This window comes from Sorex fumeus, unplaced genomic scaffold (assembly GCF_029834395.1).
Source record: "Sorex fumeus unplaced genomic scaffold, SorFum_2.1 ptg000086l, whole genome shotgun sequence".
NCBI lineage: Eukaryota > Metazoa > Chordata > Mammalia > Eulipotyphla > Soricidae > Sorex > Sorex fumeus.
The window spans coordinates 24,243,880-24,258,646 of NW_026606143.1; positions in this window are offsets into that span (position 1 = coordinate 24,243,880).

Consider the following 14,767-nt stretch of genomic DNA (forward strand, 5'->3'; position numbering starts at 1 on the left):
TGCTTTGGAAGATTATATTCTGTGTCTGAAACTATACAAATTCAGTTTATAAAGTAATTAATTCAATAGCAAGCAATGTATAGAGCATAAGGGAAAATAACGTGCATATATATAGTTTTAATATATTTGGCATTTCAAGTAGTTGTAAAATAAGATAGCATATAGAATAGTAAAAGGCATTTTGTACAAGGCTAAGCATATTCAGTAACTTAATATTAAATATATTGGACCGTTGATAATTAGCATATTGGACCGTTGGTAATTAGCATATTGGACCGTTGGTAATCAGCATATTGGACCGTTGATAATTAGCATATTGGACCGTTGATAATTAGCATATTGAGCCGTTGATAATTAGCATATTGAATATTCGATATGCTGGGATTAGCATATCGAATATTCAACATGCTAATAATTAGTTTAAATTAAATGTAGATATTTATGACACTTTTTAGTATTTTATTTTCTTTTTTATTTTATCTTTGTATTTATTATTATTTTTATTTTCTTTTAGTATTTATTTTTTATTTTCTTTTTTATTTTATTTTAATTTTTTAATTTTTATTTTTTTATTTTATTTTAGTATTTCTATTTAGTATTTCTAAAATAGTACTGGGGCTTATTTAAAAAATTAATTTAATTTTTTAATTTTTATTTTATTTTAATTTTTAATTATTTTATTTTATTTATTTTATTTTAGTATTTCTAAAATAGTACTGGGATTTTGGATATATCAGTTTTAGTATTACTTTTTACATACACAATAGAAAAAATAATTTGTGTTTTAAAGATCTATTCAGCATGCTACTCAGAATTGAATATAAACATGTTTGAAATTTTTCTGTACTCAATATTTTTGACTTTGAACTAAATGTAAACTTCATTGTAAACTTTTATCTTATATTTCGAAATCTCTGTTACCAGGATATCAGAAAAATAGAGCAATATTCAGAATTATAATAACTCAACATTTATCTGAAAAGTTATAGAAAACCCTTAAAATATTTCTTTGCCCTATTGAAATTTTGTGTACTTATTATGTAAATGAAGTTAAAGGAGTGCTGGGGGCTGGAGCGATAGTACAGTGGGTATGGTGTTTGCCTTGCACGTGTGCGGCTGACTCGGGTTCCATTCCCAGCATCCCTTATGGTCCCCCTAGCATTGCCAAGAGTAATTCCTGAGTGCAGAGCCAGGAGGAATCCTTGTGCATCGCTGGGTATGACCCAAAAAGAAAGAAAGGGAAAAAAAGAAGTGCTATAGAGAGGAATATGTTTATGTTTACCTAGATGGTATCTGTCAGTCTTTATAAATTCACTTATTAATTCTGATACATTGCCTGGAAGTTGGTTTTAGCCTAAATTTGTGATTAGGAAATAAAGATTTTTTTCTTTTTTATTTCTTTTTGTAATGGCTGGAGTGATAGCACAGAGGTAGGGTGTTTGCCTTGCGCACAGTCAGCCTGGCCGAGCCAGGTTCGATTCCTCCACCCCTCATGGACAGCCTGGCAAGCTACTGAGAATATTCAATATGCCAAACACTGTAACAAGAAGTCTCATAATGGAGACGTTACTGGGCCTGCTCAAGCAAATCAATGAACAACGGGAGGACAGTGTTTGTTTTGTTTTGTTGTAATGGCTGTAGGTTGCAGACTTGGTGCTTGCAGATTTGTTTGTGGTACTTACGTACTTTTTTGTGCCTGCTTGCATGTTGTTTGGCCAGGGGGTTGCTTATTTGGTTGTATTACTAAGAGGAGACAATAGCTTGGTTTCCATTATTGGGCACTTGGTTGTGGTGCTCATGGGTTTGGTTGTGATGTTCATTTATAGTCACAAATTTGGTTGAGGTGCTTACACACTTGGTAATAATATTCTCTGTGTATTGTACATGTGGTTGCGTTTTTACATGTTTTTTTTTTTCAGCGTTTGTCAGGGTTACACTCTTGGTATGGTACTTGTAGGGTCTGGTTGTTGTTCTTGCAAAGGTTCACACACTGTATTGGTGGCCGCACAAGTTATTTTAGAATGTCAAAATAGTTTTGCAACCTAATTATATTATTTTATATCCTAATAGTCGTAGTTGCTTTACGTTCTTGTCAGTGCTTGTTATGGGTTGTGTTTTTAATTGTAGATATTTTAGTGAGTATGCAGTAATGTCTTGTGTAGTTCTAAATTATATGGGTATGAGTTTTCTTTTTTCAGCGTTGTCTGCGAATGGCAAAAATGTATGACAGGCCAGATGCTAACTCCTTTCTTTTGCATGTATGGCAATTTTTTTAATATTATTGTATGCTGGATTTTCAATTTGAAATGCCAGTGAAGTAATTGGGCGCTCTGAGTGATTTTCTTCCTCTAGTGCGAATTCATTTTTTTTTATATTTTGTTACCGAGATGCAGCTAGCATGCAGGCAGTTCATCTAATGACAGTAAGGCAGTTGGTTCTTTTGAAGTTGGAACTTAGGTTTTATGGAAGGTTCTCTGGTTTCTGGTTCATACAGATATGTAGGGTATAGCCTCTCAGAGATGCCTAATGAATGCTGTGTTCATCATCTAAAGTAGCTTTCCTCAGCTGAGGGCAATATACCCTCCCTTTGGACCCCCAGGATATCCCCAAAGGGGCCACAGGTGAAAAACCATGTAAAGGAGGACCCATGTTATGAGATTAGCAGGCCAACCAGTAGGATGGGGAGCAAGTTCAGAAGAGGGCTACGATTTAAAAAGAGTTTAAACCTTTGACAGAAAAGATCCAGTCTGTGTCCACTGACGGGGAGAGTTTGCTGGAAGTCTTACTCAGTTGTTTAATATCTAAATTCTGACTTTCTGTTTAGTATCTCGACTTTTTAATCATACCCTTTGAATAAACATAAGCCTTGAGGGGAAAACATTTAATAAATTTGATTCTTATCACTGAGTCTTCTCTTCTGAGATTGTGTTCCCCCAAATGCTTAAATGCTTGCCTTTTTAGGTGTCTAGTGCCTTTGAATAATATCTTTAATAGTTTTCCAGCTTTCCTTGTTTTTCTCAGCTGAATAGTTGGACTGATAAAGCTGCAGTCAGTCATTACCAAAGACAGACAGGTTTGTATATGTGTATGTGTGCGTGTGTGGGGATATATGCAAATATAATACATATGCATGCATATATTCCATTTTTGAATAAGCTTTTGTAGTTTTTCTTTGTAGTGAAGTGAAATAGTTTTATCTAAAGAAATTTACTTAGAGAAATGTGAAGGGAAAGAGAAAGAGAACACAGGTCCCTGCAGATGGTAAAAGCTTATCGTGCTTTTTATCCTATGTATTGTCAATACAATTTTGATATCAATCAATAAGATAAAAATATTATGGCAAATAACCTTGAAAGTGTGGGTATTGGGGCCAGTTGGCAAGGCACTTTCTTGCCTTGCACTTGGCACCCCCTGGGTTTGATCCCAGGCATCCCATATGTTCCCCTATGCATTTCCAGAATGCTCTCTGAGCACTGAGCCAGGAATAATCTCTGAGCATCACTGGGTGTGGCCCCCAATAAAAAAATACATTAGCAAAAAAGTCTGGGTCTTTCTATCTCCATTTTCTTAATATGTCAAAGTTTATTCCACCCACCCCACTTCCCTTTGCTGCTGCTGTTATTGTTGCTGTGTGTTGACACCATTGGTTAAGATGCTTGCCAGGGCCCACACACTTGGGACTTTAGAGCTGACAGTGACTGTGCTTATTTGCATTCCTAGATTTTCACTGGAGTGGGATTGAATGCTGCTTCATGCAGCCAGGCCAGGTGCTTTGCCACCTAACCACAAATCCTGGGTTAGTTAAATAATTTTATGGACTTTATCGATATTTTCCCAGTTTCCAGTAAAGATCAGATAGGGATTGTGTGCTAGAGGTACATGATTCAGCTCGGTATAGCATAGTGTATAACGAATGATGGGGGAGTAAGAAAGGAGCACATTAGAGAGTTTTGTGAGCATTTTTTAATATACAGTAGTAATTCTAATTTACTCATGCCACTTTTATGTTTTCATGTAGCCCTAGAGATTAGCATATGAAATCTTGGTGATGTTAGAATAAAGAAAACAGCTATTTATGTAAATGCAATCACAGCAGGAAAATTCCTCTTATTTTCCCTTTTCTCTACGGCTTTTTGTTATATTTTTAAAGTTTTAAAACCATAGTTTTTTTCATTTAATTTTGTTATATAAGGTAATTATTTTTTTTATTAGTGAAGCACCATGAGGTACAGTTGTAGATTTACAAATCTTTGTGCCTGAGTTTCGGTCATACAATGATCAAATACCCATCCCTCCACCAGTGCCCATTTCCCCCCACCCCGCCTCTGTGGCAGGGCATTCCCCTTTGTTCTCTCTCTCCTTTTGGGTGTTGTGGTCTGCAAAAGAGGCATTGAGTGGCAATCATGTTCAGTCCATAGTCTACTTTCAACATGCATTTCCCCTCCTGGGAGGATCCTCCAAACATACAAGGTAAATTGTTATTTAACTATAAGGATTTGAATCTTGCATTTTAATGAATGTTGTAAGTTACATTTTACATAGAAAATTCAATTTCACATTTTGCTTAAAATTGTCTCTTTAATTTCCTATTTTAGCTATTGTTTGATGTGTTCATGTGATACTGAACAGTGCAGTTGTACTTATTTTTAAAATTTCCAAATTTCTTCATTTTTAATCAATTTTTGAAGTGTAACTTATATACAAAAGACTATATAAGTAGATGGGTCTGAATGTATGCATGTACCCTTGAATCCATCACCAAAATCCATACCACTTATTCCAGTTTATTGTATCAGAGAACATACTTTGTTTTATTTCAGTACTTTTAAAACTAATGGTGTTTGTTCTGTTGCTTAGTATATAGTTTAGATTGGAAATGTTTTATGTATACCTATCAAAAAATGTGTGTTTTGCCGATGTTGAATAGAGTATTCTGCAGATGATGCCTGTGTGTAGTTGTTTGTAGTGTTGTTGAGCAATCTAGGTAACAACCAGGGATACATGGTCACAGTTGCTCAGTAAGTCTGTGCCAAGCTTAAATGTGCCTGGGGGTGACCTGGGATCCAATATTGCAAGTGCCCTTGGGCACCTGTACACCAGTGTCAAGGCTGCCTGGCAACTATGGATTCAAGATCATCAGTGTCTGGCAGAGATACTTTTCTTCCATCTGTTGTTTATTGCTACACTGTGGGCCTTATCTCCGAGGAAGCTGTCTTGTCTTCCTGATCAGAGGGGTTTCACTAAGGATTTTGTGTTTAATTCTGTTTTTGATACAGACTTAGCCTTTATTGCTAATGTCTGTACAAGATTCTCCCTATTTATTCATTTTGACTGAATAACATGTGGATGCCAGAACATCTCACTGGGCACTCACAGCACTCAGATGTGCATCATTAACAAAAACTGCAGTGCCTGTGCCAGGTAAGTGCAGGTAAGTGCTGTGACAATAATAATAAAGGGAGGAAAAGGAAACAAACTAAAAAGTAATGAGCTAAAATACTTAGCAGAACATATGAGTGCCCTGGGCTGGAGTGATAGAACAGTGATAGAACATTTGCCTTGCATGCGGCCAACCTGGCTGACCCAGGTTCGATTCCTCCGCCCCTCTCAGAGAGCCCGGTAAGCTGAGAGTATCTTGCCCATGAGGCAAAGCCTGGCTAGCTACCCGTGATGTATTCGATATGCCAGACACAGTAACAAGTGTCACAATGGAAACATTACTGGGCCCGCTCAAGCAAATTGATGAACAACGGGTGATAGTGACAGAGATGAGTGCCATACAACAAAACCTAAGCATGCTTTCTGGAGAAAAGTAATATACATCATTAGAAATGGCACAAAAGCTTCACTGGACAAAATTATATTTCTAAGATTTTTTTCTATATCCTTATCAAACTTGGAGAGTCACTATACCCTTATTATCTTTATTTATATGCTATCACAATGGTAACAAAGTCATTGAACATATGACATATGATAAACTTTATAACACACTTGATATTTAATTGGTGAGATGCTTTTGCAGTTCTCATATTTTTAAGCATAACTTCATATTCTTGTGCATAAATGCAAAGGGAAAAAAGAAAACTGTATGCCAATGTTTTTCTTTATCTACTAATTATATATTCATATATTATGTATCAGTAAAAGTTTTTGGAAAATCCAAAACCATATTCTTCCTCAGGAGTAATCATATCAGAAATAAATCATATGCATTAACAGACATAAACATATATTCATATAAAAGTACAAAGATTTTGCATATAACTGGAAGCAATTTATAATATACTTTCTTTTTTAGCAATGTATCTTTTATTCTGTATTAAATCAGTTGCAAAAGCTACTTAGTATTTACGTTCTCATTTAATGCCAGCTTAAGTTACAGTATTAGCATATTAGCAATGATTTTTAAAAAGCATTTTGATAGTGTGGATAATGTATATTTTATCCAGAAACGGCAGTTTTGCACTTTTAATACATATATTTAAGGAACTTCATTTGGTATTTCATACGAGGAAAATCTATTTTACTATTCTCATATTTATTGTGCTATTGCTTTTATACATATGTCTACATATCTTTTCACATCAACCAGTGTATTTTTATGATTCTATTATATAAGTACATATCATTTAAGACTGTTATAGAAAGGAAAGCATAAACATATTTACAGAACTTATTTTGTGTTAAACTTCTTTATATCTTCCAGTATATTGTATTATGTCATTTCCTATCCTTACTTCCATATAGCTTTATTCAAACTCTCTCCTTTGTATTCTTTGTGTGGTATATATATATATATGCATATATATAAGTTACATGAGCAAAAGACAGTTTTTCAGTGTTTTTAATTGTCTCTTATGTCATAAGAGAATATTAATATGTCATATGATTTTTTAATCTGAATACATGCATTGAGAATAATATTTAAAAATAAGTATTGCTATTTTTGGTCAAGAATTGCCCCAGAAGTTGCCAGGGATAGGACCAAAGTTTCCAACATACAAAACACACACTCCAGTTATCTCACTGGCCCTATATGGATTTTAAATTTTAGAAGTCAGTGTCATTGCTTTCATATTGAGGAATTTCCTTTAGAATTTTTTATCTTCCAGAATTTATAACATGCATTTTCTTTTTATTTTTTTACTTTTTATTTATCTGGAAATGTCTCCATTTTGCCTTCATTGTGAAATATAGCCCTGAAGAATATAGGAACCTTAGTTGTGAATTTATTTTTTCATTCATCACTTGAATATGTCATTTCACAGCACTCTGGCAATGTTTTGATGAAATATCAGTTGTTTGTCTTACTGATGTTTGTGCATGATTCACTTTTACTTTCATTATTTTTTTCTTTATCCTTTGCTTTCAACATTATGACTATAATCTTTCTTGATGCTAATCTCTTACATTTATCCTCTCTGCAGTTTGCTGAGTTTCTTGGATCTATACTGTTTTTCATCAGATAGGGAAGGTTTCAACTATTATTCCTTTGAATTTATTTTCTGTCCCATTCTCTCTCGATTATCCTTCTGACACTTCCTTTATATGTACATTGGTACTTTTGGTGGTATGCCACATTTCTTTAAAGTTCATATTTCTTCATTCTTTTTCTTTGTGCTCTTCTGATTATATCATTTCTATTGATCTGTCTTCAAGTTTGCAGATTCATTCTTCTCTCATCCCCAATCTACTTTTTTGAAAAAAAATTTGGTATTTCTCTTCAAGTTTGCAGAAAGGTAACCATGAAAAAAATGTGGAGAAGCAGGAGATGCTTCTACTTACAATTATTCTTGTTTTAAAGAGCGATTGGAGCTGAGGATATAGTACTGAGATTAGGGTGCATACCTTTGCCCTGACCTGGGTTTGGTCCCTGGTAATACAGGGCCTCCTATAGTGCCAGACCTGGCTCTCGGGGCCCCTCAGCACAGCCAGGTGTGGCCCCAACCCCCTCCCACCAGTAAATAAATAGAAAAACATGTCATATTCAAGGTCTTAAATACTTTAAAAGGTGAGATAATTAAATCAATAATTGATAGTTCCATGTTGAAAGTATTCATAGAAGATAAAAATTTTCACTGACAACTTTTGAAATTGTACCTTTCTAATAATGTAGTGGGATTCTTTTATAATACATATCTTTGTAGTATAAGGTGTTTATAGTTTGCTTATTAATGCATTAGCTCAATTTGCAATATCGAAAGACAGATTTAAGTCACTTGAAAAAATTCCTGTGAGAGTGTAACAAGATTCCCTAGGTGATTTATATTCTAGCTAAGTTAGAGAAACATAAATGGGCAAATTTTCTTTATTAGGTGCTCTCACAGTAATTTCCATATATTGTTATTTGTAGCACTTAAAATATTATAAGTATTTTATTTAATAATTACTTCTCCTCTGGTTGTCGATCTGAAAAAAGTGTTTAGCCTATACTAATAATCTTTGCAACTCTTTTTATTTTACCACTTTTAGCATCTGCCTTACTAGTCACTACTGGCGCCTGTCCATGTACTTCACCAGGCCTGGCAACAGTGGGCAGTATCTAAAGTCAGTATAATGCAGATACAGTTTTCCTCCCCATTCTGAAGGAAAACTTGCCCAGTGTTCATTCTATTTAGGGCCAGTTGGAGTTCGTCTGTAGTGTGTGTAATACAACATAAATGGAGAATCAGGTGAATGTACCCTGGGTGCGGATAATGTTGATCAGGTCGTGGAATATAGTGGATTGATTTTCCTCAGAGTCACTTATGTGTACAACCTTCGGTTTCTGGTGAACAACATGCCATATGCCACTTATAAGAATTACTTTCTTAGCCAGAAATAATTGTGACTCCAGAATCAATGTATTCTTTCTTCAGGGGTTTCTCCAACAAATAAACAAATAGCATGCTCCTGAGACTCATTCTTATTGAGGTGCTCGATGAACTCCATCTGTGTCCCTATTGTCTATCCTTTTGCTGCTTTTCACTTCAAATGCTGAGTTTGGGCTCTGCTGGATTGGTTTCCATGGTTAACCATGGGTATTACCTGTCTTGTATTCACTACTCAGAACCATTCATTATCGTTGTGTCACATGGGAACAGACAGAAGACATTTGCTACGTATGAAAATAAGGCTGTCGATCTATGAAGTCTGGATACTAGATCACTAGGAACACTTTTCTTATGTTAACCCCCTTCAGTGTCTGCATAACTTCCACAAAATCAGCATTGTGCTTTTGTTTAACCTTCGTGAGGCAGGGGGGTGGGAGGGAACAGGGATAAAAGTTGATGGGGTCAAATGATATCTGCTACAGTGATTGGTTTCTGACCTAAAAAAATAGTATTCCTACAATGCTGATTGTTTCCTTTTAATACTACACTGTGAACTCTGTACTCTGTTTAATACTGCACTGTGCACTCTGTTCCTGTAGCACTACACCTTCCTTGAAGGCTTTGCTTAGAATAATATGGGTAGGTACCTGTCAAAGATATCATCTTGTTTTCACCTTACTGTAGAGCCACACAAGACTTCCTTGTCTGTCAGTTTTAAATATTGATATTCAGTGGCTCTTCAAAGTACAATGCAGATGTCACAATCAAGGAGATGATTCACTATTAAAATGCTTTATTTCTATACATATAAATTTTCATTGTATTTTTTCAGTAATATGAAAATTGTGGAGTGGCTAAAAATCCACTGAAGGACTCTGAAAATTACTTAGACATTTGCATGTTCCAAGCCAGTTAGTGGAGTCCTGAGTCTTTTGAGATTGGCATATAATATTTTGAACATTTGAGGTATACAGTGGGTTGGGCATAACCAAAAAGAGGACCAATTTTAATTTTTCAGTGTCTCGATCAGATCAGTGCCTAGGGGAGTATAGTAATGAAATGTGACAGCAGAGGAGAGAAATAATCATTCTAATAAGACACTCAGAAAGTGTGGAACAGAGTAAGAATGGAGGTCTCCACAACCTTGAAAACAATAAAATTGTAGACTCTTTAAGTTCCATATGGATAGCCAAGATATGTTTTGCTAAATGATGTAACTCTATCACTTGGCCTGTGGACTTGCACACTGTAGATTATATTATATCAACCAGCCATTTAAGTGTGCTCATAGCATTTGTGACCTGAAGTAAATTGAAGTAAACTGCAGATCATAAAAAATCTGTATGGTAATACATCTTTTTAAGGACTGGGGCAATAGCTCAAAGGTCAGAGGCAAGCCTTGCATGTACTGTTCCCCAAGTTTGATCCCTAGTAAAGTCTCTTAAGAAGCAATGGAGTGTAGCTCCCCCAAAACAAAGAGAATAAAGAGTTCCACAACCATGCTCATAAAAGATATTATGAGGTAACTGGTAGGTTGAAATTTTCAAATAAAAGAAGTATAATAGTTATTAAAATTCAGATGTGCGATGAGCATATATTTGAAGTTTCTTAATATTTTGCATACCTGTTCTATATTTGACAAGGATAATTTACTATATTTTCTCTAGCAACTTCTAGCTATTCCAGAGATATATCAATAAGCATCATATGCTCCCAAAATTAATGCGATAGTTGAGTCAGCATACAGAAAGTGTGCCTTTGGATGGCAACTCTTGGCAGAAGTCCTAATGTTCTGTTTCAATTTCTGATGAGGTGATGAAGTGGAAAGCGGTACTATGTAATTTTGGCATATGTTTCTTTAGGGATTTTTGAAAGAGGATCAAAGGCTTAAATTCACCAGATGAAACATTCTGCTTTTCAGAGACTAGAATGATGAAGGTCAATGCTACTGTTTTTTTTTAATTCCCACTAAAGTAGCTGAGCCTATTCCAAATAAACCCAAGTAGAAAGGTAGTAATATTTATTAGGTCTATAGAAATCTGGTACAAAATATGACAGTGTAATTTTTTAGTTTACTGTATCCTCAGTGTTAACAATATATATAGTCTTTTTGCTTGTTTGAGGGCCACACTCAGCTGTTCTCAGGGTTTTCTCCTGGAATCAAACCTGGGGATAGTGCAGCAAGGGAAGTGCCCTACCCATTGTAACAGCATAGTGCAAATATTTTTTACATTTTGGGCCACACCCAGAGATACTCAGGAACTACTCCTTGCTCTGAACTCAGGAATTACTCCTGGTCATGCACGAGGGATCATAAGGGATGCCCGGGATCAAACCTGGGTCAGTCACATGCAAGGCAAATTTCCTACTATTGCTCTAGCCCTGCCAATATCTATATGAATATAACATAGTTCAGTAATTATCATTTATAACCTCCAGAAACCCTAATATTAACCAAACACATTGTTATAATTTGTTAATTTACTCTTTATAATTTTTCCATAAAGTGACCATTGATTTTTATGTGTGTGTGTATGTGTGTGTGTGTGTGTGTGTGTGTGTGTGTGTGTGTGTGTTTGGCTCACGCCCAGCAATATCCAGGGCTGTCTCCTGGCTGTGCGCTCAGGGAACTATATGGGGTACCAGGGATCAAACCTGAGTCAGCTGCATACAAGGCATCCATCCTACCTACTCTACTATCACTCTGGTCCCAAGTATCACCTTCAGAGAACACCCTCGAGTAAGTAAAGTAAAGGCCCTCCCGTTGATCATCGATTTGCTCGAGCGGGCCCAGTAACGTCTCCATTGGAGACTTTGTTGTTACTGTGTCTGGCATATCGAATACTCTCGGTAGCTTGCCGGGCTCTCCAAGAGGGGCGGAGGAATCGAACTCGGGTCGGCCATGTTGGCCGCTTGTAAGGCGAACGCCCTACCTGCTGTGCTATCGCTCCAGCCCCACCATTTTTTAAATTTTGGAGTAGGGAATGTTTAAGGGATATTCCTGGCTCTGTAATCCCTAGTGGTACTCAGGATACCATATGGTGGTGCCAGGGATTTGAACCTGGGTCAGCAGGGTGCAAGGCAAGTGCCTGTTTCTTCTAAATTTCTGAAATTAGTTTGACTTCTACAGTATATATTTTCAAGTAACCATATGCACATTCTAAAAATTATAAGAGCATGCTGATGAAATAGATGATCAGTCATTGTATTTATAAGGCATCAGAACATTTTTAAATGTACTCTACTTACCCAGCCAGGATTTTTAAAAAGTGTCTTGAGTATTTCAAAGGAAGTACTTAAATTAACACATTAAATTTTCCTGAATTTTTTCCCTTCTATTAAATGACAGGAGTAATCTTATTTTACCTATAGGTTTTCCATTGTACTTTTTTATTTTTCTATCAGAATAATTTTTTTCTAGAAAAGTCAAAATCCCTGTTCTAACTTCCACCAACCTATCAAGAATGTGAATGCTATTTAATATAATTAGTCTATAAAACAATTCTTTCTGTATAACGTATAACAAAAGTGTATATATTTATTGTTATACCTTTCCAGAGAATATGTATTTACCATAATAAAACCTGTTCATTGTAACAATTATAGAACCTTTCTCATACTTGTGTCACCATTAACCATTTTTCAGTATATGTATATATTTTTTTCAGGGCAGAGTGTATTTTTTGTTACTACTTGCAAAGTAAATTTTGTAATTTAATGTTTCTTGGGCTGGAGCGATAGCATGGCAGGTAGGGTGTTTGCCTTGCATGCAGCCAACATGGCCGACCCGAGTTCGATTCTTCTGCCCCTCTTGGAGAGCCTGGCAAGCTACTGAGAGTATCTCGCCCATGTGGCAAAGCCTGGCAAGCTCCCCGTGACGTATTCGATATGCCAAACACAGTAACAAGTCTCACAATGTTACTGGGCCCGCTCGAGCAAATATTCCTTATTGTTCTCAAGATTTAAGACTAAACGTTGACAAACATAAAGTTTGAATATTTTAGTTTTTAGGTGTATGGATATTTGCATATATAAATACCCGGATCACTGTTATTTCAATTCTGCACTTGCTATTATATTTCCACATTTGATTTATTATCTATCATATATCTATCTACCCCTCTCTTTATCCATTTATCAATCCATCTTACTCTTTGATGCATTTTGCCTCTACATATATCAGCATTCATATCTTTAGAGTTCAATATTTTCTTCAGATCTTCTGTTCTTAGAAGCAAAAGTCACAATGAAATGGAAAAATTTTAAATGCAACATATGTCTTGAGAAAAGCACATTCCTTAAGATATGAAACATTTGTAAAACCCTATCAAGATATGAAACATTTTCATCACCCAAGGGAATTTCCACATGTCTGTCCAAAGTCAGTTCTTTTAATTAATCTTTGTTCTGGTTTTCCCTCTTACTTGATTTGGGCTTAATCTAATTTCTTTTGCTTATAGATTCCCCATACCTAAGTAGTCTGTTTTTTGTACTGTATTAGATCTTTATATCACTTCTATACTGAAAATTAAACAAATGGGCAATGAAAATAACATAAACTAAAAATAATTGACTTCCCATTAAACAATCACAACATTATAACATTCTACATCCATAACTTGATCCCAAACTTTTTAAAGTACTATTATTTATGGCATTTTCTATAATTCTCACATATTTTATAATCATATCCACAACTTTATTCCCTGAATAAACCATACAAAGTTATTTGAAATATTTAAGAGCCATGATGACTCTGCATTATGACATCTAGCAAATTTAAGAACTTAGTATTTTGAGTAAGAGTTTCTGCAGAACTGATCTTTGGAAGCAGATCGATCCTATAGTAAGACAATGAACATAGCTACCCCATGCATTTATTTCTCAATGTAATGAAATTTGTTACATATCAAATATTATAATCTCACTGAAATTTTAAAGAGATCAATTAATTTTTTCCACGGTTTTAAAGGAAAAGTTGTAAACTGTAAGATGTATAAGATTCACCACTTCAGGATTTATTCTCCAGATACAAAAATGTTCTACTCTAATTAATTTTCCTGTGCTACAAGAAATAGAAAAATGAATTTTGATTCTTATTCTAAATATATTGTTTTCTATCATAGCCTTTTATGCTGTTTCTTAATTTCCTATTTACATGCTAATTATTCCTTACAAATTAAAGAAAATTAGAAAGCATCTCACATGCTTGAAATGCTTTAAATTGTTCTTTCGAATATATAATTGAGATGTTCCTTTTTAACCAAGATTTTAAAAAAAGAACTTTTTAGAGACCTGATGAATTGGTTATATATAGAAACTAATATCTATTATCTTAAAATGTATCTTATATACACAGTATTTTATTTTTGTTTTCTACTTTAAATGTTTATTCCTTTTATTGCATCATGCACTACATTAACATAGTAACAAAATAGGGAAGGATACATTTTCTCCTTAGTACTAACAGTTGAGATTGATTATATTTGAGGAATAGGAAAAAAAACTCTGAAAATTGCTTTTCAAAATCTTTATCTCAGGAAGTTTATTCCAGTCACTTGACAACAAAAATTACCCAGTTTTGAATGTTTTTTGTTGGATTGATAAATTTGCAAAGACAAAACTGTTACAACAAAATGCATACTTATTTGTAAAATCATATCAGTAGTGTCCATCGAAAACCCCTCTGAAAGCAAAAAAAAACTGTTACAGGAATAATTTTTTTTTTCTTGAGGGGTTGAGGGGTGGGGGTGTTTGTCCATATCTGACTGTATTCAGGGCTTACTCCTGGATCTGTGTTCAGGATTTGCTCCTGGAAGTACTTGGGGCACCATATACGGTGCTGGGGATTGAACTGGGGTTGGCCATGTGCAGGCAAGTGTTTTTAGCTTCATACTCTCTTTGGCCCCTAGAGATTTTTTTTTCTTTTTGGGTCACACCTAGCAATGCAC